This window comes from Triturus cristatus, chromosome 10 (assembly GCF_964204655.1).
Source record: "Triturus cristatus chromosome 10, aTriCri1.1, whole genome shotgun sequence".
Taxonomy (NCBI): domain Eukaryota; kingdom Metazoa; phylum Chordata; class Amphibia; order Caudata; family Salamandridae; genus Triturus; species Triturus cristatus.
Genome location: NC_140593.1, coordinates 415,749,476 through 415,765,006, shown reverse-complemented (window position 1 = coordinate 415,765,006; position 15,531 = coordinate 415,749,476). Strand labels below are relative to the sequence as shown.

The following is a 15,531-nucleotide window of genomic DNA, read 5'->3' as shown; positions in this document are numbered from 1 at the left end:
GATAAACATAGTTTGTACAGGGATCTAGTGAAGCTGCAATCTCATTAATGTGAGAGCAGCCCCCACAGTGATAGTTCCCCATGCTATCTCCCAAACGTGGGTCGGGGACTCCAGGGTGCAAGCGGCAGAAGGGTGAACAGCACGCATGGGCTCAGGGCACTACGGGGTCCCCGCACGAGGGGGCAGTGCTGTCTGAGGTCTCAAGTCCCGACATCAGGCCCAGTAGTGTGATAGCATCTTCACTCACATCTGGCAACCACGGCGTAGTGGGGGAGGAAGAAATAGGTCTATTAATGACAGGAAGGATGACAATCAGAGTCTAATTCAATGTTGACAGGCGATATGTAGGATTTAAGGCGAATAAATGGGGTTGCATAGCAGAGCCTCATTAGAGTACGTCCTCCATCTTGGCTGTGTAAGTCAAACACATCCCTAAACCCCTCCATAGTCTTTCTTTAACCCCTCCTCCCCAAACCCCTCACATTTACTAGTAGACATTTGCCCGCCACGCCTCTGTGTTCCTCATTTACTATTAAAAGTAGCTGTAAATGTGAGGTTCTCTGCACAGAAATGTTGGAAACTATGGGGGCATAGATTTCCGCATGTAGTTTTGTTTATAACATTTTGCAGTATGTGAAAAGTGCTGTTGTAGTACTACTAAACATACTTCAAAAATGCAGTTTGTGAATAGACCCCTTAGAAGCCAGTTTCTTGGTTATGACTGGTCACAGTTTAAATTTTCTTGTGGTGAGCCACTGGCAGAAATACAGGCACCCACTGAAGTAGTTGTCTTCTATCTTTAATAGGGCAGGATCCCTATTGTTAGGCTTACAGTCTTCCAGAACGTCATATCTGAATTCTCTAGAAACTTGCATCATAGAACTATGATTAAATGGTTTCAGAATCAGTGTGAAAATCTGACCCAAGCAAAAAAGTATGTAAACTGAATGAGAATGGCACCTTACTTTTCTTTCCTACTGTCAGGACTGTCAGACATCTTGTCAGGAAAAGACCGTCAGTGAACGCCGTAGTGGTTAAAACTAGTGGAAGAATCAAGAAGGCTAAGGGGCAATGCAAATTACTGGCAAATACAGATTCCAAGATGGCCGCCAAGAGTCAACAGTTAGGTCAGCAGGTTAGCGCTCTAGTGCTCGCTCTCAATCACGAAGATCCAGGTGAAGCGCCCGTGCTGTGGAGCACTTCACCAGAGAACTGAGGAGGAGAGAAGATGTTGTTCATAATATGAACAAGAGGAGGGAATGAGAGAGGGTAGATTTTGTATCATAGGGGGCCCCTGGACCGTTCTGTCCACACCTGAAGTATGAGACCCTTGTCCTTGCCCTGCCAGCCTAATTTGTAGGCCGTATTAAATTGACCAGTGGGTCCTGTGTTACCATATATTTGTCCTAAGACATCCCTCCCACTTAGCCAGCATAAAACCCCTGTGTAGGCCCTTCTATTCAAAATATAGGCCTTTGTTAAATTGACCATAGTTCTGTCATTTTACTGTATAGCAGTCTGAAGGCAGGTCTGATCCAAATCATATTCAGCTTCTCTTTCTGCGAGGCCTTCTGCTCCAAACTAGTAGCCCCCACCCTACCCGTGTGCTCAGTTCACTGTATCAGAGTTCAACATCCCCCTGAAGCTGTCGACATACAGTAGGCTGCATCCTGGACTGGCACTTGCTTCCTGGGCAGGTTCACGTTTTTTAAGGAAGTGGCAACCGCAGAGCATCAAGTTAAAGAACAGAGGAGATTTTATACATGAATATATTGAATTCCCGTACAATACCCATTATTTTCTGCTTGCTCTATGAAACTTACGATAAGCGATTGGCCTGAGAGACTGACCTTTTCACCCAGTCCATTGTCAGCATTAAGTGGGTAAATGACGAAATGTCTGGTAAAATCTGCAGACGAAGCTTTTTGGGTAGCATACGTAGGTAGATGTAGCGTGCAAAGGAGCTCACAAAATGATATAAAAGGGAGCACCCACAGATATCGACGGACTACCTCGCCGTCTGTATGTAGGTAACAGGCTGTGCAGGTTTTCCCCAAGAGCTAGGAGCTCTTGTCGTCCTTTGCTTAAAATGTCTTGCTCTGCTTTGCTTGCAGTATCTTGTTTTATTTTACTTATATGAAATGTCATGGTATGTTTAAACATTGTATTCTTCACTTTTGCATTTAAACTGTTTGCATTGTAATTGCAGGAATGCTTGCTCTAAGAGTAAACGTCAGTGTTCCTAGGTAACATTTTCCTTGGTGTAACTTGTTTCTCATGATGCAATTATAGATGTGTTCTCTCTCTCTCTCTCTGACCGTACATTAATTGAGAAACAGAGAATATCATGACAGCTGAATGATTATCTGGATTCTGTATTTTGTACTTTATGCCTCTATTCTGCGGTTTCTTTGAAGTTGCATCTTCTCATTAAACTGCCATTGTATTCTGCCTCCAATTTTATGTCTTATATGTCTGTTTTCTTCATTTTTGGAGCAAGCGTTCCTAGGCACCCCGGCTCAAATTAAGGTGCCCCTTTTGTCCCTGACTCACTCTCCTGCTCAGTTCTGTGGGGGCTCCCGGGGCTCTGAGTACCGCCCCTAGCTTCCTTGGCCCGTAATAAATCTTCCCTCCAACAATGTTTCTGAGATGCACTGCGAAAGTTAGATAGGGAAATCTTCGTCGCGCATCACAAACCTTGAATTTGGGCAAGTCCGGAATTCCTGTGGAGACGTCCGTAGTGCGCGGTAAGACTGTTCAGTGTGAAGTATTTGGAGGGCATGCGCGAGTAGAAATTTAAAAGTGTCGCGTGTGCGGTCATGCGCATTCATTAGAGAACACTGTTAGGCATAGAGCTTGAGCTCTGTCGAACCGCAATAGTTTTTCTGAGAGAGAGAAAAGCAGAGTCAGCACAGGTTTAGCGCTAACCCTTTCAGCGCGCAGTAGACTACTAAATACTTTAAAGAATCATACTGTGAGAATTAATACTGAGTAAACATACCGGCTGGTAGAAGAGTCAAAGGAAAGAGTTGAGAAATCCAATTAACAAAATATTATTGGAGATAATAAAACCAAGGAAGAATTTAGTACAAACAAATATAGTCTTATGACTACAACAAGTAAGGTGAAGCAAGACTATAATATAATAAATACCTACCTACACAGAATCCATATATACGCCCCTGCTGATTCCAGAATAGGTGAGAAAGCTGCAAGAGAAAACAGTAGAATAATATAAGAAAGGGAGAACAACAACCAAGAATAAACACATATAACCTTTACTTACAGCACACGGAAGCAAGAAAAGATACAAATAGAAGAGAAGCAATGGTCACACCAAGACGGGGTAGGTATACAAGCTTAGAATAAGTTAGATAGGAAGAATAGAAGATAGGGTACAGAATTAACAAGTGTCATTTATCTTTCAGTCTAAAAGAACTTGAAGAAGACAAGAAGGAAAGAGTCAGAAGCAGAGGAAAAGATCAAAAGCAGTGTGACTGTCTCTTCTCTGTCGCATCCCCTTTCCCCCTGGGATTTGTTTGGCATACATGCTACTACATGCGTGTTGCTGAAGAACCCTAGTGAGGCATTGGGAACTTGCGACATTCTGCTCCTGTGCATTGAATCGAGTGTGGACCTGACACTTACGTTTGGGTATGTTGATACATTCTCACACAAATATAGGAGCATTAAGCAGTACAAAAGGTGTCATACTTTGATAACTTCTTCAACTTCTCAGCCCTCAGATGATGTAAATGCCATTCGTTTTGGGCATTTTTTGCAATGTTGCAGTTTCTTGTGGATTCTGGACAGTCTCTTTCTAGAGTCATCCTCGACATTGACTATCCTTAGTTCTCTTAGTGCTATTGTGTTTTTTTCAATGTATGTGGACAGCTCCTCTTCTTTCAAGGCAGCAATTTGGCTCATCTTCCTCACAAATGCAACAGCAAGGCTAATATGATGTCTTAGGATCGGTCTAGAGCGTAAATTAACAGCAACATGAAGTCCTGCTCATAGAAATTTTATAGTGGGAGCCGCAGAGTATTTCAGATGTTCAGATGAATACATCCTACTGGCTTGAGAAGGTCAGCATTCTTCAGACTGGAGGAGTTGGTGGGAAGTCAGAGCCAATGAGGAGTGTCCAATTAATAATTTCAGACAGCTACAGGTTGAGCTGGGGAAGGACAAACTGGCAGTTGCCCCTGGGTTCCTTTTGATTCCCTGTGTTTCCTTATGCTTACCTCATTGCCTGAGAAAAAAGTATGGCAGGAGAGTGGACAACAGCTTGTATGATGGTAACACCACCTTCATCACCTCTACCTCAACTCACCTGACATATTTAAAGAGTCCCATTGCTTTTTCACTGCAAGTGCTTCAGCTCAAGCAAAACCTGTTCAAAACCCACTCACCCCCTGATAAAATAGAGCTTCTAGACAGCCTTATTTTTTTTCAGAAACAAACCGCAAAAGCAGAGGTTTAGAAAAAATAAACGATCAATGACCATTTTTCCCTGAGTGGGAAACACTGGCTGTTTTTTCCTACCCGAGACCACCAGGTCAGAAGCCTTACTTTAAATAGGCACAGCTTGCGATGCTGTAAAGATGGCCGTTCTGTTGTTGACTTAGCGTATTTGTCAAATCATTTATTCTGGAAGGTTCACCTAGCACAAGAAACTAGAACTAATTGCATTGACCAGTTTTCCGGCTCACTTTCAAACACAGACTGGTGATCCCAATGGAGATGAGGGCACATGCTTGTGTTATTAATCTAAATATACTCACCTTTTTAACATGTTGTCCCAACATTTCAAGCAGTCAAAGTACTCCCAGTAGCAGCCTTTTTCTAGGAGCAACATTTCTCAATGTCTGGATACACATACTTGCTAGATACGCATATACAACTAAAACCTCTTTAGAGTTGAACCAAACTTAGTTAACTGCTGCCCTATTCATGTAGAACTGACTCCCTGCATAACCCACCTTACTGCCCCGTTAAATTAAAAAATCACTTCTTCTACTTTCACAGAACAGTAGAGGTTAAGTTATGGTTTGATCTAGCAGGCCGGCTGAGAGGGAAGCAAAGAAATGAGTAAGATAGGGAAGGCTATTTTGGAGCATTGGAGGATTGAGGGGAGACTTACTTGGGGACATGGAATGCAGTGGACGTTCATCCTGAGCATACGTATCGCTCCAGGATTTTCTATCCTCGCTTCTGATAGAGCAAGAGGGTGTATGCTTTATAAGCCCTGCAAAGTTCAATTAGCAGACATGCTGTGCTGTCAGAGGTTATTCCAGTATTCCGGATGCCATGAATGTATTGTGAATCTGTAAGGTAGTGTAACACTTCAAACAGTAAAACAGTGAAAACATTACACAAAAAGAATCCACACCAGTTTAGAAAAATAGAATATATTTTAATAAATAAAAGAAGACAAAAATCCAATAAGTAGAAGTTGAGATATGAACTTTTAAAAATGAGCTGTAAAATAGTGCTTAGAAGCAGAAGGCACCTAAATAAGGTATCTGGTTGTATCAGACCAGGACAAAGTCAAGAGTTCAGGCCGACCACGATGGAGCACAGGCCGGATAGAAGGACCCAGTGAGGCCTGCTGAACAAAATTGCCTTAATTTCTGGTTTACGCCGTCGAAGATGCAGGTGCAGTCAAGCGATGCGTCATGTTTCCCACGCAGTTGGGGTAATGTGTGAATTTTCTCTACGCAACGGCAGCAATGCAACAGTCCCGAAGGCGATTCACCGGGTATCTCCACGCAGTAGAGGTGATTTGTTGATCTTCTCCAAGCAGTGTTGGCGATGCGTTGGTTCCAAAGCAGCGGTTCCGGAAACGATGCGCTGGTTCCAACTGCGATGCATCGATTCTGTCCCCGCAACAGCTGCGATGCGTTGATTCTGCTCCCACTGCAGATGATTCATTGGTTCTGCTGGTGCAAACACCTAGGCTCACTTCCAAGGGTCCAGGACTGGGGTGGAAACACTTGGCAGGTCAGACTCACAGGCTGTTGAGTCCAAGCATTGAAGCAGGTTGGTTGAAATTCTTTTATGTCCCTGATACTTCAGATCAGGAGACCAGTTACCTAGCCCTTGGAGTCACTTGGTTTGAGTGATGTAGGTCCAGTGCTTCTCATACAGGCAAGAGAGAGCAGCAGAGCAACACAAGAAGACAGCAGCCAAGCAAACAGCAGTCCAGTAGAGTGTCAGTCCTTTAGCAGCACAGCAGTTTTTCCTGGCAGAGTGGTCACAGGTCCAGAAGTGCACTGAAGTCATGGTGTCTGAGGTCCAGTACTTATACCCAGGTGTGCCTATGAAGTGGGGGAGGAGACAAACAAGCATCTCTGAAGTACACAAAGCAAAAGTCAACCCATTCTGCCTTGGCTCCAGACTCACTACAGGAGGGTAGGCAGCCATTTGTGTATGGACAGGACACAGCATATTCAGGTATAAGTGTGAGGCTGTGTCCAGCTCCTCTCTCCCCTCCTCCCAGGAAGACCCAAAAAGGTCACACCTAAGCTCCCTTTGTGTGTGGCTGTCTAGAGGGAATACAAAAAGCCCAGCTGTCACCCAGCCCAGACTGAACAGAGACAGGCAGCAGGCACTGAATGGCTCAAGTAAGAAAATGCTTACATTCTAAAAGCATACTTTACATTGTATACCCTGCTGTTATTGCATTCTTGCAATATGCTCCATGCAGAATGGTCATTGATCATTACTTGTATTATCATCGGGAAACCGTATGAGTATCATGTTTTAATGGATCAAGGGTTGTTTTTTAGTCTGGGGTTCTTTGGCACAATGCACTATACGGGCACCATACAGTGTTCATACAGGAGTATCTATACCTTCAGTGTGGTTCATGATCTGATCGTATACGTATTAATTGCTCAAAGGGACATTTTCACTCTGTATGTTTTCTTTTATTTATTTGATGCTCAATACACTGCTAATGAAGTTGTAAACATGTGACACACAGTTTCATTTGTACAATATTTTGTATACCATGTCAGTTGCCTGTGTTATCATTTTGCTCATGATGGTACTCATTTGTTCTTGTTACACTTTTCTTGTAGCATTTCCGTTTCCCTTTGTGCACCAACTGTCTTACAGCATATTTTTACCATATACAATTTGCTGTTGCTTGTTTATTTTAACCCATGTTTTCATAACGTGTTTCTTGTCCACTTGCCAATAGTAGACACATCACTCGATTTGAGCAATTTTGGTGTTTGGGTCAGGTGACATTGCTTTGGAGTTTTGTACTTCAACATATGTCTTGCCATTAGTTTCCTCTCAACCTTTGTGATGCCTCTTTTTCAGTCTTTTTATTTCTCTGAACACGGAGGAGGGCTGTCCCCTTCCCTCATAGTATTCGCCGGTAGCATGTTTATTTAAACACACACGTCTCGCTTAACGCTAGTTGATTCACTTTTTCCTGACACCGTGTGTAGTTGACGAAGCTTTCAAGCGTTTGAGCACTGGTTTTCGGAGTAGGAGCCACACGTGGCTGGATACGGTTGTGTTTAGCATTTGTAATGGAGGAGCAGTAAGTGGTGTTTATGCTCCCCTAACTTGGTATTTACAGTACTTATGCTCGTAGTGGTAATGTGTATGTGTGACCACATATCACCTTTTTTTACAGTTTTGGGTCACAACTGACAAGTCGGAGGCTTCTCCTGCACTATATTCATTTGGGACGTTAGTTAGCTGAGCGGATGCCGTATGGGGCTGACCATGCTCTGTCTCTGTTTTTTAGGAGTTCTGAGTGTAGGCTAGATAAATATAGTTCATTAGATCATTATAAGCATGAGGAGCGGATTGACGCTCAGCGTGGTAACGCTTGAGAAATTTAACTTAGTTTCACTGTCATCACATTTACAGATATTATCACGCACAAGGTGATTACCCTGCCGGTGTCGTGCCTCCGGGTTGTGTTGCTCTGGGATAGTAGTTGCGTACATTTAATTAATCAATTGTTGGCATGGGTATGTGTAGCGATGCATTCACTTTACAATGGAATGTATAATCCACCATATATGGGTGGAATGTTATGCTTTGAATGAGTTGGAGTTAAAAGCTGTGAAGCTGAAGCGTAAGCTGGAGGTGTTTTACTTGTACTCTTACCAAATAAAGATTCTACATGGGGACGCTTTGCTGAAGAGGAAGCCCTGCTGCTGTTCTTTGCTCTCTGCCTACTGGGGACCTGCCTTTAATATCAACTGTTCGCCGGACACGCTTTGCGGGTCCCGCTTCACCAGAATTACCTTGGGGAGAACTGCGCTGTGTCCGTGAGGCTTGTGGTGCTCTGGGGAACTGGGTAGGGCTGCGAGCGTTTCAGCAGGGACTCCGTGTCCCAGGAGTCCCTGCCTGGCCGATTGAAAACACCTGGCCCGCTCTCCCTCTCAGCCCCGCCCCCTGCACACGGTGTGTGAAAAGGATTTTGCCTGCCTTTCCTCACTGGGACGCTTTGCTGAAGAGGAAGCCCTGCTGCTGTTCTTTGCTCTCTGCCTACTGGGGACCTGCCTTTAATATCAACTGTTCGCCGGACCCGCTTCGCGGGTCCCGCTTCACCAGCATTACCTTGGGGAGAACTGCGCTGTGTCCGTGAGGCTTGTGGTACTCTGGGGAACTGGGTAGGGCTGCGAGCGTTTCAGCAGGGACTCCGTGTCCCAGGAGTCCCAGCCTGGCCGATTGAAAACACCTGGCCCGCTCTCCCTCTCAGCCCCGCCCCCTGCACACGGTGTGTGAAAAGGATTTTGCCTGCCTTTCCTCACTGGGACGCTTTGCTGAAGAGGAAGCCCTGCTGCTGTTCTTTGCTCTCTGCCTACTGGGGACCTGCCTTTAATATCAACTGTTCGCCGGACCCACTTCGCGGGTCCCGCTTCACCAGCATTACCTTGGGGAGAACTGCGCTGTGTCCATGAGGCTTGTGGTGCTCTGGGGAACTGGGTAGGGCTGCGAGCGTTTCAGCAGGGACTCCGTGTCCCAGGAGTCCCTGCCTGGCCGATTGAAAACACCTGGCCCGCTCTCCCTCTCGGCCCCGCCCCCTGCACACGGTGTGTGAAAAGGATTTTGCCTGCCTTTCCTCACTGGGACGCTTTGCTGAAGAGGAAGCCCTGCTGCTGTTCTTTGCTCTCTGCCTACTGGGGACCTGCCTTTAATATCAACTGTTCGCCGGACCCGCTTCGCGGGTCCCGCTTCACCAGGATTACCTTGGGGAGAACTGCGCTGTGTCCGTGAGGCTTGTGGTGCTCTGGGGAACTGGGTAGGGCTGCGAGCGTTTCAGCAGGGACTCCGTGTCCCAGGAGTCCCTGCCTGGCCGATTGAAAACACCTGGCCCGCTCTCCCTCTCAGCCCCGCCCCCTGCGCGTCACTCTAACTATATTTTTGCCATCCCTCCCCGCTGCGCGGGAGCGCGCGGGGGAGCGCCCGGGGCTAAGCCCGGGCAAAGGGCGGGCCGTTTGAGGCCGTTCGAGGACGGTGGAGGCCGGGACCTGGCCACCCCCCCTTTATCTGTCCTGTCTCGCCGGACCTCCCTGGGGTTCGTACACCTGCCCCTTTATATATTCATCGGCAAGCCATTTATCCCACTGATACAATGGTGCTAACAAGAGGCAGGAAAAAAAAGGCAGCGGGAGGGGTGGGTAACCTCCTAGGACCAATGGACGATTTTATCATTAAGGCAAACTCTTTTATTGATCAGAGTATCAGCCTTATGGAGGGTAGGGTGTCTTTAGACCTTGCACGCGCCAAGAGATCTTCCTTGGGTACTCTAGCGAGTGTAAGATCCCCTGAGCTAGTTATTGCTCCTGAATCTAGGTCACTGAATGAAGGTAGGCGTAGCTTACCAAGCATGGTGGATTTATCTGCATCTCCGCTATCAGACCTACAGACCAGCACAGATCTGGAAAAATCCCCCGACCTCCTCCCGCAATCCCCACAGCTATCCTCGCAAGTTACACCAGACGAAACAAGAAGAGATAGAGGGAGGAGGGAGGGTGCTGTGAGGAAAAGGAAGATAGACATAAACCAGCCTTCCCTAGTTCCCAATACACCAGTTTTTAATAGATCAGTTTCTAGGCCTAGTTCAACTGAGAACTTACACTCGAGAAAGGTACAAGTAGTTCACTCTGCGATACTACATCGCTCAGCACACGATAGTTCCGACCCCATCTTTGTGGCCTCATTGACTGATGTCCCTAGTGGTGGAGACCCACTCGGGTCTGATAACTTACAGATGTCATTAAACAGTATAGCGGATCTATTGAAATCACTACTCACCCCAATAGATCTTAGGTTAACGAAAATAGAAAATAAATTGACCAATCTTTTAAATCTGCATAAGACTAAGCAGGTATCAGGGACACAAATTCCACGAGCAAAAAACCAGATTCAGAATCCAGCCAAATCAGCACCCCCACAAAATCGTATTTCTACTCCTACTGCCCCATTACAAAAATTAATTCCATCTACTAACTCAAAAATTAATAGTCCAGTAAAACCCGCCCCTAAAAACACCGCCACCTCAACAGTGGCAAGTACCTTGCCCCAAAAAACAATGGTACAAAATGCTCAAGCCTCAACAAATTCGGCCTGGCCGTTGATAGCTTCAAAAACGGCACCCTCAGTTTCTGACACAGGTGGTACGAGGGTAGATCAACTGCCCAGACTTCCTGTTGACTTGCCCCCGGAAGCCTACCCCCTTGTGGCAGTAATGACAGGTGTCCCTGAACTCTTGGATTATAATTCAGAACCCACATGGTCCCTAAAGAATAAAGTGCAATTCTGGCTCAACACTAATTGCCCTGTCCCACCGACAAGGTCCTACAGGATCCTTATGGTACGTAGAACCACCTGGGTGGGCCAAGGCCGGAAATCACTGCCAGGCGACTGCATCGTGGTAACCTTTGATGATCCTAGAGCAGTCGACCATATTTGTGCATGGGAAAAATCATGTGAAAGTGGAGGAATAAGCATCAAACGGCTTTCCTTCTTTTATCCACCAAGGTTGTCAAACATCCAAGAGCCATCTTGGCAACCGATGGGTCCCCGCTATTTCGACCATGACAGCCACAGGCAGACAATGGGTCCCTGCCATCCCCAATATGACAATTCTTGGAAAACGGTGGGGCATCGACACCTGGGTAGAGACTGGGACAGTTGGGGTGGGACACATACGTTGAGGGCGGTAAACCATGAGCGCACTCGCTGGGTTCCTTGGTCCGGTATTCCCACACATAACCGATTCAGCGGCCTAGAAATGGTCGATTGACCACTAACATTGATTGACCCCATTAACCCAAAGTCTATTTTGGACAATGTCAATACACCGGATTTAAACAACCCAGTTATATTTGGCGTAACAGAGGGGACTGGGGTAATAAGGACACAGGCGCTTGACGGTGCTAGCACAACCAATAGGGAATGTAGGCTTTCTTCCTCCATTCTGACTCCTCAGCTATTAACGACACAACATTTACCCAGCGATATTAGCTTTAGTATAAGCTCCAGTGTAGCAACCACGGAAGTTAGGCCGAGTTTTTCATCTTACAGCCTGATTACGTGGAACGTGGCAGGTTTGAGTAAAAAGGTCCACCAGCAAGCATGGCTGGATGTTATTAATAAACATACCATAGCCTGTTTGCAGGAAACCTGGACGACCGAGGAAATCCACATTATAGGATTCCAAACCTTTCATTCGCCCGCACTTATTAGTAAGCAGGGCAGGAATAAAGGAGGCCTTTGTACTTATGTGGCTACAACTGCGGAACTCAGGGTCAACAAGTGTCTTAACGCAGAGTTTTATCAGGTCCTGGTCTTTAAAGGGCCCCGCTCTGTCAATGTAATTTTAATTAATTTTTATAATAACGTACCATCTATCCATACAGAGCACGTTCTTCACAACTTTCTAAATAGCATAATATCTTTAATAGACAATCTTGTAGGTGAGAAGGTGTTAATCTGGGTAGGTGACTTTAATTGCACTGTCTGCCCCCTTTCTGCAACTGGTTTGTGCAGCCTAGCAGATTATGGGGAAGACTGCCCTACCCATTTCACCCACTCAAAATTAGGCAACTCCTTAAATAACATGATGTTCTATTTGAATTCATCCTTTGTAAACGAACTGTGCAGCCCGATCGTCCCGTTTCAACCAACTTTCAATGGGCGAGGGTGTAACTCCACCATAGATTTTACCTTAATGTCCCCGGCCCATGCTGGCTGCATAACCCTCTGGGAGACTGGAAAGGCTCTCTTCGGAGATCATTACCCCATATCATTCTCTGTAAAAACAATGGGAGAATGTAGTCAACCCAAGAAGAACCCTAATTATGCCCCCAAGGTTAATCTCGGTGCTGTAAATGGGTATGTTGTCAAATGGGATCAAGTTGAGCCAGCTGGCTTCCTCAAGAGCTTGGTTTCGACGTCTCTTGAGGATATTCACGTATGTTTAACAGCTGACATGGAGCCTGATAAAGTCGTGGCTGCCTTTTCTAATATCCAACGGACAGTAAAAGATCTTTTATTTAGAGAACATAGGCAAACAGCTAAGCGCCCACAGGGTTGGTTTGATAATAAATGCACCAAAGCTTTGACTTCTCTCAAAAAGGCCCTACAGACTAAACCAAAAAACCAAGACCTAATCCGTCAAGCTAGAGGAGCTTACAAATTGACCATTAAAACGAGAAAAGCCACCCTTAAGCGGGAGGCGTGGGCGGCCTTACGTGAGGCCTCGCTACAACGCGATAGTACATTATTTTGGAAAGTGGTAAATGCCCCTTACCTGCAAAGCAGAGCGGAAGATATCTTAGATGTGGCTATCCCAGGGGACACCTGGGTGAACCATTTTAAGCAGTTCTATAATAGTTCGACTGTAGAGCACTGTCCTCCTTCGCTAACTCTCAGTTTGATGGACCCCGGCGGACCAGGCGAGCGAAATGCTTTTCCGTTGAATATTACTTTCAGCCTCCAAGAGGTCATTAAAGCTATTAAGGACAGTCCACCCGGTAAGGCTCCGGGTCCCGACGGTGTCCCAATCGACGTCTATAAGGCAGAGATGGATTTATGGGCACCCTTACTTACCAATGTTTTAAACAAGTCTAACCAACAGGGATTTGTGGCATCTTGGCCTGACGCTACTGTCGTGCCAATATTCAAGAAGGGTGACAGAAAGACCCAAATTGTTACAGGCCAATCTCTCTCCTGGATGCACTGATGAAGGTGGCCGGTAGGATTATCCTAAACCGGATGCAGAGCTGGGAGACTGAAAATCAGGCCATCTCTAACTTACAATATGGTTTTAGGACGGGCAAGGGAACGGTTGAGCAGTGCTTGAACCTGGCCTTAATTATTGCAAAGTACACTCAAGCGAAGAGCGAAAAGTTATATATTTCCTTCATTGACCTAAGCTCAGCGTTCGATTGTGTGAATCATGAATTCCTCTGGAACACACTCTCTTCTTTGGGCCTTGATGCCCAAATCATCACGTTTATTTGTGAACTTTACAGGGACGCAGGGGCAAGGGTCAGATTCGGACGTCTGGGGGAATGCTCAGATAAATTCCCTATCTCGCGGGGGGTCAGACAGGGGTGCATATTGGCTCCCCTGTTGTGTACCATTTACATTAACTCTATTGGAGAACACCTAAGTAATTTTCAATATGACTACCCCGCCATAAAGGGTACCTCAGTGCCCCTATTACTCTATGCTGACGACGCGGCAATTATGTCGCGTACTAGGATAGGTCTACAGCGGGCGGTGGTTCAATTTACCTCCTTTATGAGGGATAGGGAATTAAAGGTGAACACTTCTAAATCTTACAACATGGTCTGTGGCAGGGGCCTTAGAAGTGCACCTTGTTCTATTTATCTGGACGCCCAAAAAATTGAAACCACTCAGAAATTTTGTTATTTAGGTGTGACTTTTGATAGGAGGGGGAGCTGGAAGCCGGCAATAGCAACAAGGAAATTAGCCTTTTTACGTTCTGCGGGAGCCCTGAACAATTTTTCTGCAAAAATTGGGGGGAAGCCCGCTATGGAACTAATACAAATCTATAAGGCCAAAGTTGTCTCCTCAGCCACCTATGGGGCAGGGCTCTGGGGGATAGAAAATGTGCAGACGCTACAAAGCTGTGAGAATCAGGTTATCTGCCACTTACTAGAAGTCTCCAAATTTTCATCAACTTACATGACCCATATAGAAGTAGGCCTTCCCTACATTAGTGACATTGTTAACATCTCCCCTCTTTTACTGTGGCATAAGGTCTGGGTGACAGAGGAGACAACCTTAAATAGGGAAGTAATTACCGACTGTCTCACAATGAACGGAATGGCCAATATTAGGTGGCTCTCCTACGTGAAAAATCTTTGTGTAAAGATAGGACACCCAGAATTCTTTGATAACCCGCCCAGTTTGGATGGGCTATCGAGAGCCGCCTTGAAAAAGTTGGCTCTTGATCACCGGGTAATGGAAAGATGGGACAAGAAGAAAATGAAACCTACTGTACTCCGGTTTCAGGAAATTACTCAGTGCGAGGGTCTCCAATATTATCTCAGCTCAGAATTAAGCCCATATGCACGCACATTGCTGACTCGCCTCAGATTAGGCATGTTCTTTCACTTAGTTACTTTTCCCCTCTGTAATGACTGGTCCACTGAAATTCCTTTGTGCCCATGTGATGATATCTCCAGACAATCGGACATACATTGTGTCTTTTTTTGTGTATTTTACAAAGTCCCGCGTCGAGCTCTTCTGTTACCCGTTCTGAGGGCATGGGGGATTCGTACCTGTAAATTAGCATACATGAAATTACTGCTATTAGAAGATGATTCCCTTATTCATGCAGTTTCAAGTTTCTTAAAATTAGTAATTAAATTTAGAAAATCTATGCAATCCTCATGTTCTTAATCTGTTTCCGAATTATTATGATCTGAATCTCTTTTTAATGATATTTTATCTTGAATGTATGATCGAATAAGCTTTTGTGTTTTTGACCCTGTTTTATCTTAAAAAATGTTTGTATTATGTGCTTTTATGATTTTATCCTAAATCGAATAAAGCTTGTTTTGATTTGATTTGAGATTCTACATGAATTGAATACTACAGAATCCTCATCTTTACATTTTTTTTTTGAAAAATCTGTTTATTGTTTTGCAAGTTTTACAGCTTACAGACAGGCACCAGGACTCAATTAACATTGACCATATCATAAAGCAGTAGGCTAGACCAGAGGAGCCGTACCGTGAAACATGGGGACCTTTCACCCGACAGTCAATGGCTTCAATGACCAAGTGTCAATAATACGAACCCCAGTACGATACACAATATCATGCTTTGGTATGATAGGTCCAGTGGTACAGTGCACAGAGTCTACACAAATCCGACAGGATGCTTGCGGTTACAGATAATAAAATGGAACCTAAACAGGAGGCAGAACGTCCAGAACCCCCAGCAACCAAGAACAGCAGCAGAGTCCGACCTGCAAACATATATTTCACATTATATCCCCAACCCCTCCGCCCCCCC

The 15,531-nt window shown here is 45.4% G+C and overlaps 1 long non-coding RNA gene across 3 annotated transcripts in view; it reads right to left on the bottom strand.

Annotated features, from left to right (window-relative positions):
- Positions 1-15,531, bottom strand: part of LOC146789540 (uncharacterized) — a 132,171-nt gene that overhangs the window by 48,018 nt on the left and 68,622 nt on the right. For all 3 annotated transcript variants that reach the window (XR_014970115.1, XR_014970116.1, XR_014970117.1), the window contains exon 3: positions 3,158-3,209. This is a non-coding gene — a long non-coding RNA (uncharacterized LOC146789540). The remainder of the gene's footprint in view (positions 1-3,157; positions 3,210-15,531) is intronic.